The 22871-nt window shown below is 39.4% G+C and overlaps 1 long non-coding RNA gene across 1 annotated transcript; it reads left to right on the forward strand.

Moving 5' to 3' along the window:
* The first annotated feature begins 991 nt into the window (after positions 1–991).
* LOC144378842 (uncharacterized) lies at positions 992–21228 on the forward strand. Its single transcript, XR_013440648.1, has 4 exons — positions 992–1156; positions 1621–1693; positions 9199–9340; positions 19234–21228. It is a non-coding gene; the product is annotated as an uncharacterized LOC144378842 (long non-coding RNA).
* Positions 21229–22871: the final 1643 nt, after the last annotated feature.

The following is a 22871-nucleotide window of genomic DNA, read 5'->3' on the forward strand; positions in this document are numbered from 1 at the left end:
GAGTGGAAGTTCTATTTGGATACATCTCCAAGTTACATATATAATGGATGTGACTAGAAGTAAGAATAGCTTGTTGAATACGCATACAAGATAGGGAGGAGGATAAACAGAGAGAGAAATTTGTGAAGGCCTCCTGAAGCCCAATATGAACATTTCATTTATCTCAATCTGTCCCATCATCTCTCAAGTTATCTTTTTCAAAGGCATACAGTGTTCTAGGATAGCATCTAATAGACTTTTTTTGCAACAAATTGGTCATAATGTTGTGTTGATATTTGTTGTCACCAACCTTTGCCAGTTAAAATTAGCTTATGCCAGAAAAACACTTCAAAACTTTTTGAAGTTTTTCTTCTTTCATACTTATAATTATTTTTAATGAGATGAAGGTTGCTCTTTTTGAGATTTTGGAGCTGAAAATGATCATAACTTAAAACTTGAAATCCCAAACTGCAGTTTATCTCCAGGTTTAAAGTATTTTACTTGAATGTGTCTGATACAAAGTTAATACAGATTATTAATATATAAAACATTGAGAAAATCATTTAAACTAGAGCAGTAAGAGAAATCTTCCAAATATGTTTCTCCAACTTGTTACAAAATTGGAAGTCCTGTGAACATGAAGTCCAGAACTAACAAGTTTCAATACAAGTATCTTTATGGCAATGGAAGATTTCATGTGGTTTATATGACTTGCATAAAATCAAGTGTAGAGAGACCAAAAAAATGAGTCTTGTAGAGTGTTGATATAATTGTCTATATTTAGGTTGGTGGATATTTCACCCAAATAGGTGGATAAATTGAATATATTTAGATGTGGTTTTTACAAAGTGTTTCCTACAACATTGTTGAGGAATTTGCTTGTGTTGAAATAATTTTGCTTCTGAGAAATTAATTTTATAAATATCTAAAGTGGCTAGTTGTGTTTGGAACTAAATGCCTGCTGGAGAAATAGGCTAACAAAGGGTGAAGGTGAAGATCATTAGAGGTTTTAGAGCTGGCTGAGACGGGTTGTGGGGTTGTATAACTGTGCCTAGAGGGCGGGGTTCCTGTACATTCCTACTTCACCAGATAACCTGCCCCCAACACCACTCCAGCTTCTGCCAGACAGATGGAACTCTCCAACGTGAAAATCTGCGCAGCCATTCCAACAAGCGGGGTAGGTGAAATTTGAATTAAAATTCTTCCCTCCCCCCCCCACTTGAAGCCAATTGAGGCCAGATCCTGTAGATATGGAAAGAATAGGGGTCATCTAGATTTTCCTTTCGCGAGTACACACGTCTGCATTCTTCCTAAGAACTACCTACCTGTAAGAGTTCAAAGGGGCTTTCATTCTCGATTTTCTTTTGCGTGTTTCTCTTTTGCGTGTTCTCATCCCAATCATTCCCCTTTCCCTACCCTCCCTCTAGGGCCTCCCCTCCCCCCAACCACCAGCAGTTAAAATAATCCACCTCTTAGTTTTTGGCCCCCAAATCGACCTTTTCCCCATTCTAGCGGTCAGTTCGACTGGACCATGTCCTGAGGATGTAGGCCAAAGTGGCTGCGGGGAATATATGATGTAATGTTGTGTTTGAGTCTCTTTTCTCCCTTCCGATTTCTATTTGTTTTTTCCCTTCACCCAAGACTCCGCCTGGTGTTGGCCGAAGGATGCCGAAGAAAAAGCTTTAAGGACTGGGACGCTCTTACCCCAAGATTGGTAAGTGCAAGTGCTTTTCGGAGGGAGGAGAGCTATGCCAGATTGCTTTTGACTAAGGCTTAAACCGCGACTTTGAGGTCCGGGGCTAAAGTGCTCCTCTATTTTTTTGAAAAATTTCCTTAGCGGGCGCGCTATCAACAGAAGTAGCTGAAAGAATGCATGATTTTTCCACGTCGGCAGAAAGTCACCGTAGATCCCTAAGTAAAGAGGATGAAGACATGGCAAAGAGGGGTGAAGAGCAAACGAGTCGAATTTATGCGTAGGAGGAGATAGTGGGAGACTGAAATAGGTCCCAAAGTGCAGAGTAATTCAATTCGTGGAAATAAGATTTCTGAGTCTTGCCGCAGCTTCCAGAATACCCTAACGGACCTTTCTTAACGTTCAAACTCTCACGCATTTGTTCTCCCTATTTGAGACAAAGCTCTTTGCTCCAGAGCCAAGGACTTGTCTAATTCTAAAGTTCTTTTTTCTTTTCTTCTTCTCTACCCTCGCCACTTTTTTTTTTTTTTTTTTTTTTTTTTTGTAGTACGCCCCTCCTCCCCCTATTTTCACACTAACTTTGCCAACCTCTGCCAGATCTGGCCCTCCGCCCCCAGCTCCTTGGCCTAGGTCAGGCGAGGGTCCCCGCGGGATTTAGCGGAACTGCTCCAGGTACAGTGCGGCTGGACCGCGGTGGGAGGCTACTCCTCCGCCCGTTCGGAGGACTCGGGAAAAGCGCACCGTTCTGGGCTTGACTTTGTCCCTGATGGGAATACCCCAGTTCCCCGGCTTTGGGAATCTCAGGCAAATAATTGATTCTTAATGCACACTTAGGAGACGGCGGTGTAAGCTCGAGAGCCTGGCTGTCCCGAGAGTGCCTGAAGCGCGCCAGACGCACGTTAGCTTCACCCGAAGCGAATTTGGGGCCCTCGCCGCGATTTCCTGTTAGCCTTCCCGGCGCCTCAGGGACTCCCGGGTGAAGCTGGAGAAGGGCACGGTGGCGCGGCAGGGACCCAGCGGCGTTGTTTTCTCGGCCTTTGGAATCAAGTAGAAAAGTGATTTAGGCTGCTGAGTCGGGGCGGCGCTGGCGGCGGGTAGCGGGGTAGGAGAGGCGCTTCGGGAAGTGGCGGTCGAGATTCCGGCGGACGCGAAGCCCGACGCTGAGCAGGGAGCAACAAGGTGAGGGCGCTCTTGCCCAGGACAAGGAGAGCTTTGCGTTTGGTAGCGCACACTGGCTGATGCCAGGAAAATTGACTCCACAGCCTTCCTTGGCTGGCGCGCTTCCCCACCTTTTTTCTTTTTATTCTTGTTTTTACCCCACCCTTTCCCCCTGAAAGTTGTTTCTTTTTGTTTACCTGGTGCGGTTTCAGATCTCAGCACTTATCTGCTAGTTGATAAAACTGTTTTCTCTGTAATAGACATCTTTTCTCTTTTCCACTCCCTTCCCCTGTTCTATTTCGCTTTCTACCCCATTTTCCTTCCTGTCCAAGCCTGTGGGCCAAGGTGAAGGGTTCTTAAAGGAAAAGAGCTGGCCTTGGGATAGGAGTTACCTAAATACTACGGGTGGCCCTGTGTTGGAGACAGGGTGGCCGGGGATTTGGGTGGGCAGAGAGCATCCCGCGGGCGCGGGAGATTGTCTGGCGGTGGTTCAGCCTTGGAAAGAGGAAGGGGAGAAAAGGACAGGCAAAAGAGAGCTCGTCCACTTCCGACTGCCCCCCATCCCCCCTCATAAGACCCAATTTCGGTGCTTAACTCCATCCTCACCTGGCCTTCTATCAAAACTTGAGGTAGGCAGAAATCTTGAAATTGTCATCAGAAAATGCATTTAAAATAATATCAAATAACTCTCAAAATTGTGTCTGTGTGGGTGAGAAGGGAGATAAAACGCCCCACGTCCTTTCGGTGGTCTGTTGCTTAACCCGTATGATCCTCTCCCCTGGTCTTTGGCCTTGCGGAAAAGCTGCACGGGGAGGAAAACATATTGCACGTTGCGAGATTTGGGGATTCGTGTCCGAATGAAATAAAGTGTTCCGTTGCCAGACATGTTTGGTTATGCATTTTCGCCTTAGGTTGAATTTTCCTACAGGGCTAGCACTCCCTGAATTGGGTTGTCTTCTTCAGTTTTATCCTCCCCCCCTTCTGTTCCCCTTAGTGTCTCATTCTTTGAATCAGAACACGTTTAAAGTGCAAATGTATCTTACTCCACGTCTGTAGGGCAGACGTTGTTGATGCCGTTGATTGGGCAGAAACACCAAAAACTAGCGGAGTTAGGGAGAGTTGTTTCTCGGTTCTTTCATTTTCTCACTGCTCTGAAATGTAATGACCTGATCATTGTTGTTTGGAGTTAAATTATCTGTTAAATTAGCCCTAAACAATAACTGATGATATTTTCCATTTGGGTCTGGCTGCCCCTGGATGGGAAAGAGAGGAGTCAGAGAATGCTTGGTCACCTAATAATATAATCAAAACCCATGTTTAGGTGCTATTATGTAAGAAAGATCACTTTCAAAGAAGCTGAATTTCATAACTAAGAAATTCTTTTAAAGGCCTGTGCCCCAGAAGGACCACAGTAATTCAAGGATGAATGTAAATAAGCATCTTTGTTGATTAAGAAAAAAACACGAACACCGTATTTTCATTACTCTTCAGAACCTAAATACTCAAAATCATCATACACTGGTTCTTGCTAATCTAAATTAATTCTGCCCTCCAAGGATAAATAGTCTGAAAAAGGAAATTTAATGTTAAGCAAAATCTGAACCATTCTAGATATGGATTTCTAGAAATCCAAGGCATATTTATTTCTTTCAGTCAGACACTGTTTTGCAATCATTGTATGAAACAGTTTTGGAATAACGCAGATGCTTTTTCCCCCTTTCTTGTTTCAGATTGCTTGTATATGCAGGCATAGGTGTGAGAGCTTCAGGGTATATTGAAAAAATTACATTTTTCTTATTCATTTTAACAAAAGGACCAAAAAATCTTTAAACCCAAAGTATCATAGTAGTTGGGAAAAAAATCTTTAAAAATAGTAAGCAGTATTGTGTTTCCTATTAAAATGTGCTGAATAATTAGAGGCTATGATAAAGGTTGGAAATTCAGAACAAGGAAAAGGAGATAATATTATTATTTGATACTTTTATAATTTTTATAATTAATAATGTTTTAGAGTTTGACAAAGCTTTCTTAGAAAAAGTGGACTACTTCTCCCACCCCTTCAGAAATACTCTAGATGGGCTAAAGTAGGATCAGGTAGAACTGGCAGCAAGCAGGGCTTGTTTATTTATTTTCCCAGTAGTAGTAGTAGTAGTAGTAGTAGTAGTAGTAGTAGTAGTAGTAGAGTTGAAAATTTTACTTTTAATTATACATTGCAAGCTCTGATTGCAGGTTGGAAGACTAAAATCGATCATTCTTACATCGATAGTGTTGTCTATTACTGCATTGATTTGTGTTTATTTATGCAGAGGCTTTCAGTTATTTACTTACATATTTCAGCATCTGCCTCTTGATTATTATTGCAGGTTGGTTTTAATGAAAGAGCTTGTACAGGAAACACATTTGACAGATCAATTTTAAGTAAACTTGATAGTGAATTATAGCAACCCAAGGAGTTTACAAAATTACTTATTCGTACTTGCTTTTTAGCAATTAGAAACCTGTTTCTGATTAAAACCTCATGCTACTTGAAAACTTCCATTCTTCTCTTCACATATTGTATTGATGTTTCAATAAAATAGAAAAACAGATGATTTTATTATCTCAGATATGATAGAGTGAAACCGATGAGTGAGCCTTGTCTTTTTCCGTTGGCATGACTGGATTTTCCTCATAACAATAAGCTGGCCGCTGGGTTTACTAAGGATGTAGATGAAAAATCAAGGGGGAGTGGGATTTGAATATAGAAATGGTATTGTTAACTTTAAGTTATTGGGGGGGGATACTCATGCTGAATAGGATATTCCAGAATTCTTCAGTATATATTAAATGCATATATACACTCATCTGTTCTATTATTTAGTATATACCTGCGATTACACCGTATGAAGATAGGCATTTCTCTTGAACTAATAGCTCACACGTGAATGTTATATATCAGGGCTCATTTGAAGAAATACAACAGCTAAAGACCACGGGGTGTGTCTTTTATAGGTACAGGCAATTGTGGGAGATTGAGATTCATTCGTGTTTGTGCTTATTATCATCACAAAATGTTGAAAGATGACTTGGAAATTGAGAAAAAAAGGGGTCTCATTTATCGAGGGCTATTTACTCCTCGTTTTATAGGATTTTGCTTGCAGTTTGGAAGATGAGTCTTTCTTTCCTAGTAATTTGGAAGACATCTACCAATTATGGTTAACAGTCATATTCTTCATCTCTTGCATCCCCTACTCCTGCCACTCCCTCCAGTATTTGAGAGAAATATAGAAAGGAAAAGTAACCGAATTCTTTCTTGAGAACGAAAGGGCCTTGGGAGATGGAAAGGGAATTAATCTCTTCACCCTGGTGAGTTTTCCTGAAACTACTTATCCTCAGCTTCCGCGACGTGAGAGGTGGAGCCTCACAGTCCGGCAGCTGCAGGCAAAAGGTGGCCGAGCCCGGGGACCTCAAGCTTTGCAGAAGGTTGAAAGGAGGGAGAGATTTGAGTTTGTTTATTTGGTTTATTTTATTTTTCTATCCTGTGCCAAGCCCTTGAAGTTAACACAGCGACATAGCCTTTTAAGACCAAGCACTCTTGGCATTCTTTCGAGATTGAGATTCCAGAGCATCGGATGAACAGGATTTATAGCTAAAGCGTGCTCACCCACCCCTCCCTCCGTCTTTTTACGCACGCACCAGCTCGTCCTCACGTGCACGGGGTAGTGGACAGTGTTGACTTGAATTGCTCTCGCTTGCTCCAAGCCTTTCCTGTGAATGAACCCGAAAACACTCGACAGGTCGTGAATAATCGTTTTAATGAGTGTGCAAAGCGTGCGACGGAGTGCACCGAGCTGTCGGGTTAAACAAACAACTTGTACCCTGACCAAATCCGATTGTTAAAGTGCAAAGTGATGTCAGTACCATTTCCATTGCCCTTCGGAAAACCACAGATCTGACACGCGGGAGTCCAATTTTCCCCATTAAAAAAAAATAACAATATTTTCCAACCGTGTATGTGATCTTCTTTAAAATATTAATCTGAGCCAAAGGAAACCTCATTTGAGAGTCAGAGAAGTAGTCATGTCACTGCTTCAAAAACAAATCGAAAGGGAAAACGAGGAAGAAATCAGAACAAATGTAGTCTCAAAGAGGATTTCTTTTTGATAGCTCACATGTCATTGCTGATCGATATTGTAAAAATCTTACACATATATAAAATTTTATAGCTCACCACAAGCAAATATCAAGGTAAGTGTATCTAACCAACTGGGATTGGTAATTTGCTTCTGTACTAAGACTGAATCTCTGTACCTGTAAAAACTTTTTCTGTTGAAAATTTAACTAAAATATTTGCTGTTATATATTAGCCTGTGAGAGAATGAAGGGACAAGTAGTTTCCACATTTATGCTCTCAAGGAAAACATTTTGGAGGAAAGTAATGGGAAAGGAACCCTGATGGGCCACCATCTAAAACAATAACAAAAAGCACAAGTGAGCTCTTGACGGATCACACACTTTTCCCTTTCTTTGCACAACTGCAGTGGGGAAGTATTTTTGTTTCTTTCCATCCAGTTAAACGATCTACTTGGAATCAGCCACATGTTCTCCTTTCCTTGTTCATTCTTTTATCTTCTTTCACAATTCCAAACACCAAATACTACATGAAGAGTAAGAAAATTAAACCTCAAAAGATGTAAAAGAAATCCCTTTTACATATCCCCTCTAAAAATTTTGTGGAGAAATATGTAAAATGCTTCCCCTGCCAGCACCTCATGCACACTCAGGAGTCAAGCAAAATGGCCAAGATGCTCGGAAATCAGTGTATTAGTTCTAAATAACTAGCTTCTTCAACCAGTAACAATATGGGAAGATTAAAGTTTATATTTTCACTGGATTAAGAATCACAGGTTATGTATTTTTCTTTATTAAAGACTGAAAGTATATCATGTACTATAGTCTGAAAGGTTATTTGTCCTCTTATAGTTGCAATCAGCTTGTAGCAATGAAATGTTAGGGATATGGTACATTTGAATATGGGAGTTCAGAAGCATTTGCTCACTTAACTCCTACTAGCCATATTGTCCTCTACATATCTTTCTTTCTGACCCTCTTTCACATATGAATAGTTAATATACAACCAATTGCAACTAAATGAAATAATCCACCTAAAACATGACTGAGGTGTTTGATGGAGTAAGCAATTTCTATGAAAGTCATTGTAGTTTTGTCTATTATGGTTGCTAGTTTTGATACATCTGTGTTAATTTAGCACCAATTGGATAAAATGGAAGGTATTGAAATTCAGTTTCCATCATCAAAACTTGGAAAAGACAACCAGTAGTTTAGGACTGTGTTTTTGTTGATTTTGACTGTTATCTAGTGAATGTCTGTATCAGAATATCAATTCAGAATATCCTTTATTTTCTAGGAAATTTGACAAAAAATGACGATCAAAAACTAGGGGCTTGCATTTTTTATTGTTTTAAATATTTCTGGGCACACAACAGACTGTGCAGTTATTACCTAAACAGATTTCTTCTCTGTGGGCTGACTGAGTTGAGGAATTTTAGGAGTCACTGAAAGAGCCACATCCATTTCTGTTTTAAATGCACAAACAGCAAAGCTAGAGGGTGCGTCTGTTTTTGTGTGTATATATGTAGTTAAAGAACTACACTATCAAAACATTAATTATATTTGAAAGAGAGCAGAGAGCTTGTTGTGGAGAGAATTGCATTATTGAATTTATATTCCATGGAATCTGTCTGTGGAGAGGGCTGAAATTGTATACCTGTCTTATATGATGCACCCTCTCCAATGAGGTGCATAACAAGAGCAAAGAGAGGCAAACTTGGAGGGGAGTGAGCTTAGATATTTGGATGTCCTAACCAAGGGAATCCACGTGCAAATGCAAATCACATGAAGAATAAGCATGGGGTCTTTGTTCTCTGTCAACAAAAGCAAATATAGTATTTTTCCTCTATCAAGCAAATCAAAGAATGATCTTAGCTGAATTTGGAGGAGGGGAAGAGGTTGAGTGACTAAGAATATTTCAATTACCATATTTCTGATCCCCAAGTCCTGTTTATTTCACAGCTGCCAAATTTTATATCCAAAATTTAGACTCTCTTCCTCCCAAATCCTACATTGGTATGAATCATCCCTGATCATTTTTAGTTTTTTGGCTTAATTACCAGTTTTCAGCTTTAAATTACCAATAAACTAATTAATCTGACTAATCTTTCTAAACTTCTGTTGAATAGTATAATAGCTGCAATAACAACAAAAATAAAATAACAAAAACTGCAGCAATAATGACAGAAATAAATTGTTAATAATAATGCCAACAATAATAGCAGAAACAATTTTAAAATAATTTCTCTGGTTGACAGGATGAAGATGGACTCCATTTCAGTCTGAAATGTGTTTCATGGCTACAATCGGGCATTCCTCTGATTTGTTTCACTGGTTAGATGGATGATCCATTCCAGTCCAACTCAAGTGTTCTAATAAAGACTCCCTTGGTCTAATATGGTAGGTCTTTTTAATAGCACTAAGTGCTTTTGTACCCATTCCTCTTCATTGCTATAGGCATGTCCCCCTTGGACACGATTCCCAAGTAAATCAGTCTGGGATGGAGACTGTAAACAGAGGCAGACATGTGAAGGGATTCTTGGGTAGAAAGACCTGGTGCCTTCTGGCTGGTGAATGGGCAAGTTGTCATATTTGGGAATCATGTTCACAAAGCTGAGGAGTTTCAGAAGGACGAAGTAACTAAGGTTCCTTTGAGTCTAAAGAGAACACTGGCCCTGAGGAACTCATCCCAAAGGGCAAGACACAAAAATCAGGAACTAGGTTCCCCGATCACCAACTCTTTTGATTCCTTTCCGGATAAAAAGACAGAAAGGGGACAATAAAATGAGGGAAGTAGAAGTGAAAGGAAGAACTCAGGTTGAAGATGTTAATAACTAGTGGTGATCCAGCCAGTAAAGCTAAGCCTGTCTCCTTAGGAGGAGGTAGAGGTGCTTTTGTCAGTTGTAAACCTGCCAAGGTTTACTGTCCTACGTGCAAGAACAGCCACCAGTTCCTGAGTCTAGGTTCTAAAGAAATCTACCAGTGAGTTTGTACCTGCAGGGATCTAACTCCTCTCAGCCGAATGTTCTCCCCATCTCCTAAGCCTCTGTCCCTCCTCCCACCCCAAGAAAAAGGAAATGAAAGAAAATAAAAATCAGGTGGGGAGGGAATGAGACTCTGTTTGTCCAGCAGATGTTGGGGTTAAAGCAGGTTGTTTGATAATTGCCTTCATTTGTGAAGGGGAAAGAAAGCTGGTTAGGAGATGAAGGGCAGTTACAGGAGAGGAGAGCAGGACTGAGATAGAAATTCCTCAGCAGCCCAGCAGCTAAGGCCAAATGGAAACAGACTTTAGTTCTAGAAGAACAGACTGGGAGCACGGAAGGGTGACTGTTAAATCTTTAGGCTTTGTTGTGTCTTCCTGCAAATCAACGTAGCCCTGAAAATTTATGAGAAAATAAGATCTGTATGCCTTGTTAAAAAACAAATTACAAAAGAAAAGCATAACTATCACTAGCCAGTTTTGTCTTCTAGAAAACTTTTTTCTTTAGATATTGTCTTCAACTTCACATATGCACACAGTCCATAACTAAACCCAACAGTAGTTGAAGGAAGCAAGGGAGGGGAAAGAAAGGAAGGGCCGGCTTCCCTGCTGGTAGTACCGGGCTTCTATCTCTGCACCTTTCACAGCAGGGAGGCTGAACAATCTTTTTTTCGTTTCTGTCTAGTTTTTTTTTTCATTTTAAAAAATATGAAAATATTCCTGTTCATGAGAATATTATTTCACTAAAGATCGACCAAGACTGAGGAACTTTCATTTCTAGGGATAAGTTCACTGAGGTGATGCTCATTCCGCAACGGGAGTAAGGTGACTTTGGCTGAAACTGTGTATCGCTTTGCTCTTCAGTGGTTCCCCAGGCTTTCTCCGTGCACTAATAATAACTAATAACTACTAAGTTCACTTCAGCTCTTCTGGAAGTACAGCTCTGCAACTTGAAATCAAACTGGAGCTTTCCATATAAAATCCAGTTCTAATTAAAATCATATTTTAAGGAAAATATTCTGTTATTGTGATTTTTATTTGAATTTTTCCTTTGATTCAGAGACAAGTGTCATTTGTTTCAGGAAGAAAATTAAAAGAAATCAATATTTCCAGTAAAAGTGCCCTCAATCTTGTTACATACACCCCCAAAGTATGGCTTTTAAGAATTTATTTTCAAACACTTTGGCTTTAATTGTATATAACTGAGAACCTCTGAGTCACTGGAGACATGCCTAACTAAAAGACACTAAATTAATACTTTTATAATGGGAATATTGGACAGAAAGTAAAGATACAACAAAAGCAGTTATTTCACAAAGTAGTAAAAGTCATGCAGACATTTGCGTGCACTCAGTTTATGCACTTATTTAACAAAATTAATAGGCTTCTATATACCAATATCTTGAAAAATCTTTAACCAACATAAACCAGATATTCAAATGTTTATGCATTTATATACACATATATATACATTATATATGCCATGTTGCATATAGTTCAAATATGTATGTTCATTTTTTATAGAAACTAAGAACTAAACAAATATTAGCATTTGTAACTTTTTACCACCAGTAATTGGGGTTTATGATCTGTAAACAATGAAGGAAAGCCAGAACCACTACATTCTGCTTAGACTGTATTAAGAAGCAAATATAGGTTTCTTTCTGTCTTGGGCTGTTGCAAGAATAAGGAATTTAGGGATGAGTGGAATTGTGATCTATATATGTTTTCAATAAACCAAGATGTAGTAATTTCATCCTTTAAACATTAACAGCCTACTATTAAAGAAAAGACATAAACAGTTTCAAAGATAGTGGAAGTAAGCCCAAGTCAAGTGATATTTTGAAAGGAATGGTTTCAAATGATGCTAATATTTTTTTCCAACAAAGAACTTTTCAAGGCCGATACAGCCAGCTCTGTTGCACAAGTGGCAAAGCAAATATTTTAGAAATGGGCTGTGGGGGGACTTAATGGACTGACACACTTTGAATATTTATGAAGAGTAATATTCCTTTGAAGAGGGTCAGGATTGTCTATCATGCTCCTTAAAAATGGGGAACAGGTAGAGGGGGAGATTTGGGGGAGGAAAAGTTCAAGCATCCTAACTATTGCTAATGGTGAAAGAATATGACCTGTGTAGAACAGGAAAGTTTTCCATGCCATGAGAGAACCTGCAAAAGTCTATTGGTCCTGTCATGTTTAGTCTCTTTTAGGTACACATTTCAAAAACATAGCCTTTCCACTAGGCTCTCATCTGCAGTTACGGCTCACAGACAGCAACCAGTTTGTATTAAAGTGTAGTCCAATGCATCAATCCAGTTTGGAAAACAGTGGACAGGAAAAATAAAGGTACAGTTTTATCAATGAAATTCTCATTGGCAGTTGGAGAATAGGAAAGAGGGAGGCTTCAAAACAGGGCGGTGGGAGGAGAGTAATATTCTTTAGGTGAGTTTTGGGAAGATGCTAAGTAAAATGTTCAGAAATTGGGATTAATCGAGCAGTTTAAATACAAATCTGCCGGAAATCATGCTCTGTGCGAATGAAAATGAAGGAATTTATGCATATTCTAATTTTCCTTCTTTGGCTGCTATTTTGGAGGAAGAGACTTCTTTTGCTGATGGTGGGACTTTTTTGTTCCGCACAGGAAATGTGTAAATGAACACAAATGTTATTTTTTTTCCTCCTTTCCATTTCTCTCCTCCCACCCTCCCTCCTCCCCCTTTCAACAATTATAACTTGTTAGGGTCCTCAGTTCTGTGGCCACAGATCCCAGGGTTTCTCCCCATTTCCAGGATGCCAGAGGGCAGGCAGTGCAGGGAAGGGGAGTTAGGGTTCCTCTGGGTCCCTAGACTTTTGGAAATTAACCTACAGCTTCCATTTCATTTTTGGACATTCAAAGACAGCAGAAACGTAAAGTCATACGTTTAATGTGATGAAAATTCATCTCAAAAGCTATTTCCTCTCACGACTGAATTCTCAGTGAAACTGAATTGAGGAGAGCTTAAAAGTGATCTCATAAACCAAGTTACGGAGATCTATTGACCTTCAGCGCGGAGTCGAGCTTTTCCCTCTCATGCCTTTGGGAACAAACAGTACTGGTGCATTTTAATTATATTAAGACCAGCAAGAAACTCTTGGTTAGCCTATTCTGATGTAAGTCGCCTAATGCTGAGATGAAGTGAAGTGGAACGCTGTGGTGGTTTTGTGTTTTGTGGCATATATGAGGGACTCCTGAGATGGTTCAATGAGGTGCGTGGGGTGAAGGTAGGGGCGGGGGCGATTCTGTCCACGGGGAGAGAAAGAGGGAGCGGGAGACCGAGAGCTTGAGAGAGAGAAGAAGAGGTGCTCTCTTTCCTCCGGGTCCCGCATTGGCAGGCCACGCTGAGAGCTCCAGAATTAATTCGGGGACGGGGAAGACATACTGAGACTCCGAGTTCCTATCTTCTTTTCTACCCTCTAGATAAAAGTCTCGGAGCCAACGTTATTCTTCACAATTTAACTTGAAAAGAGCCCCGTGGTGCACTCCCCACTCCCCCCGCCCCCGGCTCCCTCAGCCGCTCACACAACGCCGCCCCAGCCCCGGCTTCCGCAAAGGCCAGAGCGCCTCTGCCCGCTGCACTAGCAGCCCAGCCGAACCCGGCCGGGGCCTCCGCGAAGGAGGGCGGCGAGAACGAAGCCCCTCCCCCCCGGCCCCCAACCCCCCGCCATCCCCGCCCCAACCCTAACACGAGCCCCTTCCTCCCACACATTTTCAGTGCCCCCATCGGAACCGCGGTGCCCCAGAGTGCCTGCTTTCTAACATTCCGTCCGCCAGGACCCCGTCCCGCCTCCCACTTCAGTCTTCCTCTCTCAGGAAGGGGGCGCCGCTCGGCAAGCGCCGGGCAGGTCAGCACGCCGCTCGCGTGACTCGAGGCCGAGCGCCCGTTCCCCTCCCCGTTCGGGTGTGGGGGGTGCAGAGTCGCCTAGAAAAAAGCTGCCAGAGGAGCGCGGCCCCTTCCCTGCACAACTCACGTCAAGCTTACAGCCACATTTAGGAACCTCTTCGGGAAAGCTCAAAAATCCCCATTTTGCAGAAAGCCTGCTATGATGTGATGGGACCTTGTGGTCAGAGAAACCCTGAGGGGCTTCGAACGACCTCGGTTCTAGAGTCAAACCCTGCTCAGGGCAATTTCTCCCGCGCACTCCAGATCTTGCACTTCCGGTCTTCCTGTGGGGCCCTGACCGGCTCCTACCCCCGCACTTCCGCCGAATCACGTGGCTGAGGGATATATGGAGAGCCTTTTTGAATGCCTTTCTGTAGCTGCTGGGGCGTTCACGCGTTTTCCCGTCATTTCTCTTTATTCTGAATTTCCTTTAATTTCGTCGCTCCCCCCGCCACCCCGTGGGGAGTGGAGTGGAGGAGGGCCAGAGGTTGAGAGAAAAGGCCCATTGAAGATAACCGTTTTTTTGTCTTTTCAGAGCACCTGCCCCTTTCTGAATTCCCTGGAGGAATTCACATCAGCAACTAAGACTCAGGCATCTTTGTTTTACCCCAGGGCCTACACTAGTATCTGTACTTAGTAGGCATGCAATAAATGTAGAAAGAATTACTGAATATGCTGCTGCTTTGGGCACAGGTGGTTAGGGTTAGTGAATAGCCTCAGAAATCAGCTGACCTCTGACTTGGGTTTTGTTGAAGAGTGTTGAGAGGTTGATAGATAAATGAATTTTACAGGCATTTTGATTTTTTTTTTTTAAGGGACTTCCCCAAACCAGTGAAAGGAAATCTCTTAGAGTTGTTGAAAATGTTTTCTCGGACTTACTCGTGTGTATGAAGTAAAATGCTGTGATTTTTAGAATTTGGGGGTATATCAGCCCTTCTGTGGTTTTTCCTTTCCATTTTGCTTTCTTTTACTTTCTATGATGAGAGGTCAAGATCTTACGAAGTTAATCTCTTGTACCCAATTTGAGGCAGTAACTAATTTCTCTTTTGCTTTCCTGCTGTGTCATAATTTAACCTTTGGAAACCTTAATTGACTTCTGCGTTGTGTCTTCTGTATCATTCAGCTGTTCTTGTTCTTTACAAAAACATTTGTTTTTAAATGCCCTAAGAACTTTAGAAACAGGAGAGAAATTTTATAGTTGTGAAGTTGTGAGACTGAATTCGGTCAGTCAGCATATATTAAATGAATGTTCTACTAAGCACCGGTTGTGTAACCCATAGATTAGCCCCTAGAGTATTTAATGTCCCACTTTCATTGACTATAAAATAGTGAAAATATCTAATGAATGTTAGTAACCATGAACGGAATTTGAAAGGTTACAATTGCTAATCAAATTTAAAGCGTATTTATTAGCATCATTATTAAGAGGCATCAGAGGGATACAAATAAGACCTGTTCTTATCCTCTGGGAACTTACAGTCTAGTTGAGCATAAATAATGTGAACATAAATTGATAGAAATAACTACTAAGCAATATTCAGTGTCTGGCATACTGAAAACATTCAGTAAACAATTGCTCACGTATTAACTTGCAGTCACGCCATTCTTCTAACAGAAATATGATATTGATAAGAAATAAAGGAAGGATTAATTAGGAAAACTTTCATGGAGGAAATGAGTTTGTCCTTTATGTGCCACATAGGAAGATGAGCATATGCAAGATGTTTGTGTTTGAGGGGGTAAAGGTGATATAAATAGAGAATGAGAAAGGTGTTTGGTGAGATGCAGTTCGGTGGTAATTTGTAGGAAACCTTAAAGACCACGTAGAGGAGTTTGTATTTGATAACAGAAGTGATAGAGACCTATTGTGACCCTATGCGCAGAGGATGACTTTATTAAAATTGAGATTTATATTTAGAATGATTCTAGTTAGCAACTGAGTATAGTGAAAATTGAGGTAGAAAGTAGGAAAACAGATTCTGGTGCAGTTCTGGAATGGGATGCTACTACAGACACAGAGCTATGACAAGGCCCTTTCTCCCCAGTTTTTATACAGTGGGAATTACATTGAAATGATAAGATCAATAATGAGCCTTGAATGGAGCAAGAGCCTTGAACGGAGCAAGAGTACCCCTGAAATCCAGTACTACTCCTTTATTTCTTCATTGTTGGTGGTACTAGGAGATATTAGGTGTTGACTGATGGAAACTAATATCACGATATCTTCATCACCAGTTAAGCTCAAGATACCTTTCTCAGAGCATCTTTACTCATTATTCAACTGTAGTGGTTCTTAACTGTCTCAACTGGGTGTGATTTTGACACCCTTCCACCCTCCCTGCCCCCACCTCAGGAACATTTGGCAATGTCTGGAGACATTTTTAGTTTTAACAACTAGGAGGCCACTACTGGCTTCTAGCAAGTAGAAGCCAGGGATAGATATTGCTAAACATGTTACAATGCATGGGAGAGCCCTCCACAGCAACACATTATCTAGTCCAAAATGTCAATAGGGCTGAGGTTGAGAAACCGTCAGGTATGGGAATGAAGCATGAGCTCTAACTCTGAGAGCTACACAATGAGTCCCAGAACCTAACTTCTATTATATAACAACTTCAATTGGCAAAATGTTTTATTTGTTTAGTGAGTCCAGTGTACCTCTGAAAATAGCAGTGGCTCTGTCTAGCCCTGAGGCCTTAGAAACAGGAAAATCAGAAGGGTACCTGCTTGGATTTTCTACTTTTTATAAAATGGAGTTAGAAATCTTCCTTAAGGATTTGTCATCTAAATGTTATTTATTAAATTGATAAAATGTGCCTTTGGAGTTGCTTAGCAACTTATGGAAAGCTTGCTTTTTAGAAGTTCATTTGTTTGTTTAAAACTAGGGTAGGTTGCATATTATTAGCTACATTACATAAATCAACAAAGAAATGTACACTGAAAATGGAATAAGATGTTTCAACACATTTTGTGTTCTCCGTGTCTGGCAATTAAAACACTCTAATTGTCTGGTAGAATTGCATGAAGTATTTGACAAACATTATTTATGTATGAAACTTCAACATAATATTGAGTATGTAAGAGAACCAAAGGGGAAAAATTAAGCAGGTTTGTCATAAAGTATGTGTTTATCTTAACCTTTCTTCTTCAAAAATCTTATCTACTAAGTACTTTTATCAGACACTAATTATACTCTTTCAGAAAAGAATTTCTCCCAACACCCTTCAGTGCCTGCACCCTTTAATCATATCTCATTACATCTACCTAATCCATATCTTTTTCACATTGCCAGGGCTCATTAACAGTTTTAAAAGCCAATCTTGGACATTATTATTCCTTGTAATCGAGATGAAAATAATGCCAATAATATTTTATTTCTAAAATGTAATGGATCATTTAAAATTTGTTCTGAAGCCATTTCTACTTTAAATATTAATGAGAAATTAACTTTCAAACATGCATTAAGCTAGCAGGAATGGTGAGATGTGTCTGAAAACCCTGAAGCACCTTTTCGAAGGAGAAGTTATTTTTATAAGCTGTTTTAACAGTGGATCATCAGTCACTTTGAAGGGAAGTGATCCTTGATTAACAGTTGGCTGATATTGTGCTTCCACAGATGTGTAGCAGCAATACAGGTGCTACCTGTGAAACAGGACAGGTAATTCTCCAGATCTGACCATCTTCTTTTTTTTTTTAAGATTTTATTTATTTATTTGAGAGAGAGAGAGTGAGAGAGAGAATGAGAAGGGAGAGGGTCAGAGGGAGAAGCAGATCCCCACTGAGCTGGGAGCTGGATGCTGACTGGATCCCTCCTGGGACTCTGGGATCATGACAGTTGCTTAACCAACCGAAGCCACCCAGGCGCCCCTGAGCATCTTCTTTGTCTGATTGAAAATGTAAAAAAGTTTGAATGGGCCTTCATTTTTGTGTATTGCCCCATTTAATTGTTGTAGACAAGACAAACCAAATGCCCCACTCAAATAATGAACTATACATGGACATCATATTTCCCATATATTTAAAGAAAATATTGTAAGTATGGGTAGTCCTTTATTCTTTTTGATATCGCATTTTTAGAAAAGGAAACCTGGATCAAATTTGCAGTTACATAGAGCCTCTTGATAATTACTTTTTAGGACTTGAAAGTCAAATCCTGCCTCTTGGGATATAGCTACATATGACTAATACGTTATTCTCAAAAATGGAAGCTTCCTCCACCATTATAATTGAGTTTGAGATTCTTTCTTGAAAATTATCATTAAGAGTTTTAGGAAAAGGGGTGCCTGGGTGGCTCAGTCGGTTAGGCGTCAGCCTTCGGCTCAGGTCATGATCCCAGGGTCCTGGGATCCAGCCTGGCATCGGACTCCTGGCTCAGCGGGGAGTCTGCTTCTCCCTCTCCTCTGCTGCTGCGTTGTGCTCTCTCTCTCTCTCTCTCTCTGTCAAATAAATAGATGAAATCTTTAAAAAAAGTTTTAGGAAAAGCTTTATGGTCCATTATTTATTTATTGTGCATATACTATTAAGCTATAGTGTTTGGAAAAAGAAACACAAACCTAAAGTCATTGTTCCAAAAAAAAACAGCTTTTGTACAAGTACCTCAAGCTGTTATCCAGTAGTAATGGAGATGCAATAAAGCTTTCATTCAGCTTTGATTTTTTTTCATTTATTAGTTCTGCCAGACAGTAATTAGCTCTTATTTGGGACGTTTTATTAGATACTTTTTTATTTTTTTCTTTGGAATATATATTTTTTCTTTTAGAGTTTTATGTTTCTTTTGATTTCTCTCCACTAATATGGTTTAGCTTGTTGTTGACTACAGTAAACTGTTAAGAACAAAGTGAAACCATATGATAGTTGGTGAGTTTGGTGTGCTGTGTCTTATTTTTTATAGTTGCTAAAGATAGAGTAAGATAATTAGAATTTTAGGATCCCTCATATTTTAAAAAATACTCTTGACCTTTTTTCTTTTAAATTCTTTAAAATTTTTTATTCATAATTTTTGGGGAGGGTAACTTTGTGTATGCGCAATTATGCACAACAATTTTTCATGTGTTTTCTTTTTTGCTTTACTGAAATAGTTTGTGTATTCAGATCTTACCAAACTTTTACAGTGACACCATAGACAATGCTTACTTCAATGGAATTTCCCTCATTTTATTATCACTTAAATTAGTTCTACTAATAAAAATAAAATTTGGTGAATGTAACAACATGCTATAATAGTACAAGAATTTAAAGAATTACAAATATGGTATTAATATAGTTTAAAAATTTTTTTGCTTTTGTAACTTAATTTTTATCTTTGTCTATTTATCTCTTATTATTAAGAAGTTTTGCCTTTTCTGTATTGATCATTTATTTTCTTGTCCTTTTCATGTTGTTATTTTCAGAGGTTTCTCATTGGCCAGTACAATGAAGGTTGATGGCATGATCATTCACTTCACATCAAAGGATATCTACTCATCAGTGAGCTGTTGTCAGTCAGAGGTTTCCAAGTATGTTCTCCAACTCAAAGAAAAGTAGCTGGATCCAGGCAGAAACGTGTCTGGGAACTCCATAACTATGCATGCTGTGTCTCCAGAGAAAGCTGCTTCAGCATTCTTCCTGGTTTTTGTTTTTGGAATACTTCTCTCTACAGTATTCTCCAGACTCTAAACTACTAGAATAGTTCCTAAATTCATCCAGATCTTTCCCATGTCTGAATTCTTTTTTTTTTTTTAAGATTTTATTTATTTATTTGACAGAGAGAGAGGGAGAGAGCACAACGGGGGGAGTGGGAGAGGGAGAAGCAGGGAGCCCGATGTAGGGCTCGATCCCAGGACCCTGACATCATGACCTGAGAGGAAGGCAGTCGCTTAACCAACTGAGCCACCCAGGCGCCACCCCCCCCCCCACCATGTTTGAATTCTTGGTCCTCTTCCTACCCCCTGGCTCACAGATAAAAGAGAAACAACAGTAAAAGAATAAAAATTGTTTGTTTCTGTCTGACTGAATCATTCCAGTCTTGAAGCACCCTGGTGGTTTAATAAACCTTGTTATTGCATTTATTATCTCCCACATACTTGTTTGTGGGAAAGTGCTCCCTTGGCATTCGCCTACTTGGAAAAAGGAACACCAGGACCGTAGCAGTAGACTTTGCTCTTGAAGTGCATGGCATGGTTGCAGCATAAAGATTGAACAAGTTTAGTTTTTCACTGATGGGGTGCAACTGGCATAGCCCCATCTTTCGCTGACACTGTATGGCAACTTTGATGAATTCTGAGCCATGCTTCCTTTCAGAGCAACAGTTCTAGCTTACCATGGGGTTTGGTACCATTATAAAGAGAAACATGGTGCCTCTTGTAGGAGGAGTTTGGAGAGCTTTACCCCAGCAATCAAGATGTGTGTTAAAAAAAAAAAAAATTAACTGAATCCTGTGGATACACTGCTTCTACACTATGTGAAAGAAAAAGAGAACAGCTGCTATTATTTATCTTCACTAATTTCTCATAAATAGGCAGGATTTTTCAGTGAGCATTATCTTATCCTGGGATTAACTTTTTCAATTCTTGTCTTTTTTTTAATTATTCCTATAGACTATTATGAGAGAGGTATTGGCAAAAGATCTGAAATAAAGGACGCAAGATGAGGTTGCCTTTGGATTGTTGAATTTCAAGATCAATCAAAATAGATCAGTACAAGGATGTGCAAAGTTCTCTTAAAAGAACAGATAAATTCCTGTGCAGCAGGGTTTGACATAAACTAGTTTAAGGTATTGACATATCCACAGAAAGAATTTTAGCCATGAAAGCAGATAATAGGAAAGTCAAAAGCAATATGGGCAAAGCCTATCCAAATATGGTGCAGAGATGAGGCAGTGGGACTTAATTCCATTGAACCTCAGTCCCAAAGACAAAGTTATTCATATTGTGAATGATTATCAAGCTATTTATAGTTGATGCTATTAAACATTCTATTCACAAAAATATCTTCATTCTGAATCCATATTTTTCAAGTAATATTCTGATTATTTGGCTTCCAAAGTATCTCTGCTCCAAGGATACATACTAATCACATGAATTTCATATGTATCATTTATTATATTTATATAATAATATAAATATATTATATATTATAAATAATATAAATATATTATAAATAATATAAATAATAATATATATATATATTTTAAGTAGGTTCCATGCCCAGTGTTGAGCCCAATACAGGGCTTGAACTCAGGACCCTGAGATCAAGACCTGAGCTGAGATCAACAGTCAGATTCTTAACTGAGTGAGCCACCCAGGCGCCCCTTATATATATCATTTATAATGGTAGTTATTTTTAGGTGAGTAATTAACTATATTCCAGGCCTTCAATGAAGTTTTTTTTTTTTTCATTTAAATTATTCATCATAACTGAATAATTTGATTTTTGGGTCAAAACATTAGTGATTACCGTGTATCTACCCTTAATAGATAGATGGATTTTTGGCATGTTGATAAAATCAGGGTGTAAGGTTTTCACTATGAGGGGCAGATCCAAGATGATAATATATTTGCTAAGATCAACTCTTCCTATTGGCCTTTTTTGTGATGTGCAAAATGAACGAACAACTATATGATTCTGTTTGTGGGTAGGAAAGTAGTTGAAGTAAATTATCATTGCTCAAACAGTAATTGTTTGAAACCAAATATTACACTTAATGCAATGTTGTATATTAATAGGGTGGCCATGGAGGCAAAAAGACCTTTGAATTCTGGATTCACCACTTACTAGCTGTGAGATCATCTTAACTTTCATGGACATCAGTTTCCTCTGTAAAATGAGTATATTGTTAAAACTCTCTCATAGGGTAACTTTGAAATTAAATGAGATAGTTAATATAAAGTGCTAAGCACTATTCTCAGAGTATGGCAAGAAATGAATGGTAGCTAATGCTTTAAGCATTTATTACTAATATTTATAATATCATAATAAGATGATATAAATTAAGCATACAACTGGGGAAGCAAGAGTTTGACAGGGACCAATTGCAGAATACTTCAGATCATATACAACTGACACTTGAACAATGCCCGGGTCAGGGGCACCAACCCCAGTGCAGTCGAAAATCTGTGTCTAACTTTGACTCCTCCAAAATTTGACTAAATACCCTACTGTTGACTGAGTGGATGCCTTACTGATAACATAAAGTCAATTAATACATGTTTTATATGTTATATGTATTATATATACTCTATTCTTGTAATAAACTAAGCTAGAGAAAAGAAAATGTTATTAAGAAAATCATAAGGAAGAGGGACACCTGGGTGGCTCAGTCGTTAAGTGTCTGCCTTCAGCTCAGGTCATGATCCCGGGGTCCTGGGATTGAGGGCCACATTGGGCTCCCTGCTTGGCGGGAAACCTGCTTCGCCCTCTCCCACTCCCCCTGCTTGTGTTTCCTCTCTCGCTATGTCTCTCTCTGTCAAATAAATAAATAAAATCTTTAAAAAAAAAGAAAGAAAATCATAAGGAAGAGAAAATACATTTATAGCACTGTACTGTATTTATTAAAAAAATCCACATATGAGTGAACCTGTGTAGTTCAAATCTGTATTGTTCAAGGGTGAACTGTACTTCCTAAAAACTATTCCTAATCTAATATTTAGATCAATACAATAACCATTTTTGCCCTCCTCTGTAGTACTAAATTTTATTTTTATCCCCTGTAATTCTTATTCATAATATTTGAGAAACAGATACGTTCATGAATGAATAATCTTCTGGCCTTTCCCAAGTTTCAGAGGCTTAACACTATAAAGAATTTTTACTCCTCTATGTCACATTCCAGTATGGGTCAGATAGAGAATATTCCATTATGTCACTCAGGGACTCACTCTGCCATCTTATAGAGCCCTGGAGTCCTGGATACTCTGTACTAGATATGGAGGGAAGAAAGCTTGTTGAGGATTCTGAAAGATAATACTACCCACTGGCCCAAAGTCAGTCACATGGCCCAACCTAATCGCACAGGAGGTTTGGGAATGTAATTTAGTTATGTGTTAAGGAA

The sequence above is a fragment of the Halichoerus grypus genome, chromosome 8 (genome assembly GCF_964656455.1).
Source record: "Halichoerus grypus chromosome 8, mHalGry1.hap1.1, whole genome shotgun sequence".
NCBI lineage: Eukaryota > Metazoa > Chordata > Mammalia > Carnivora > Phocidae > Halichoerus > Halichoerus grypus.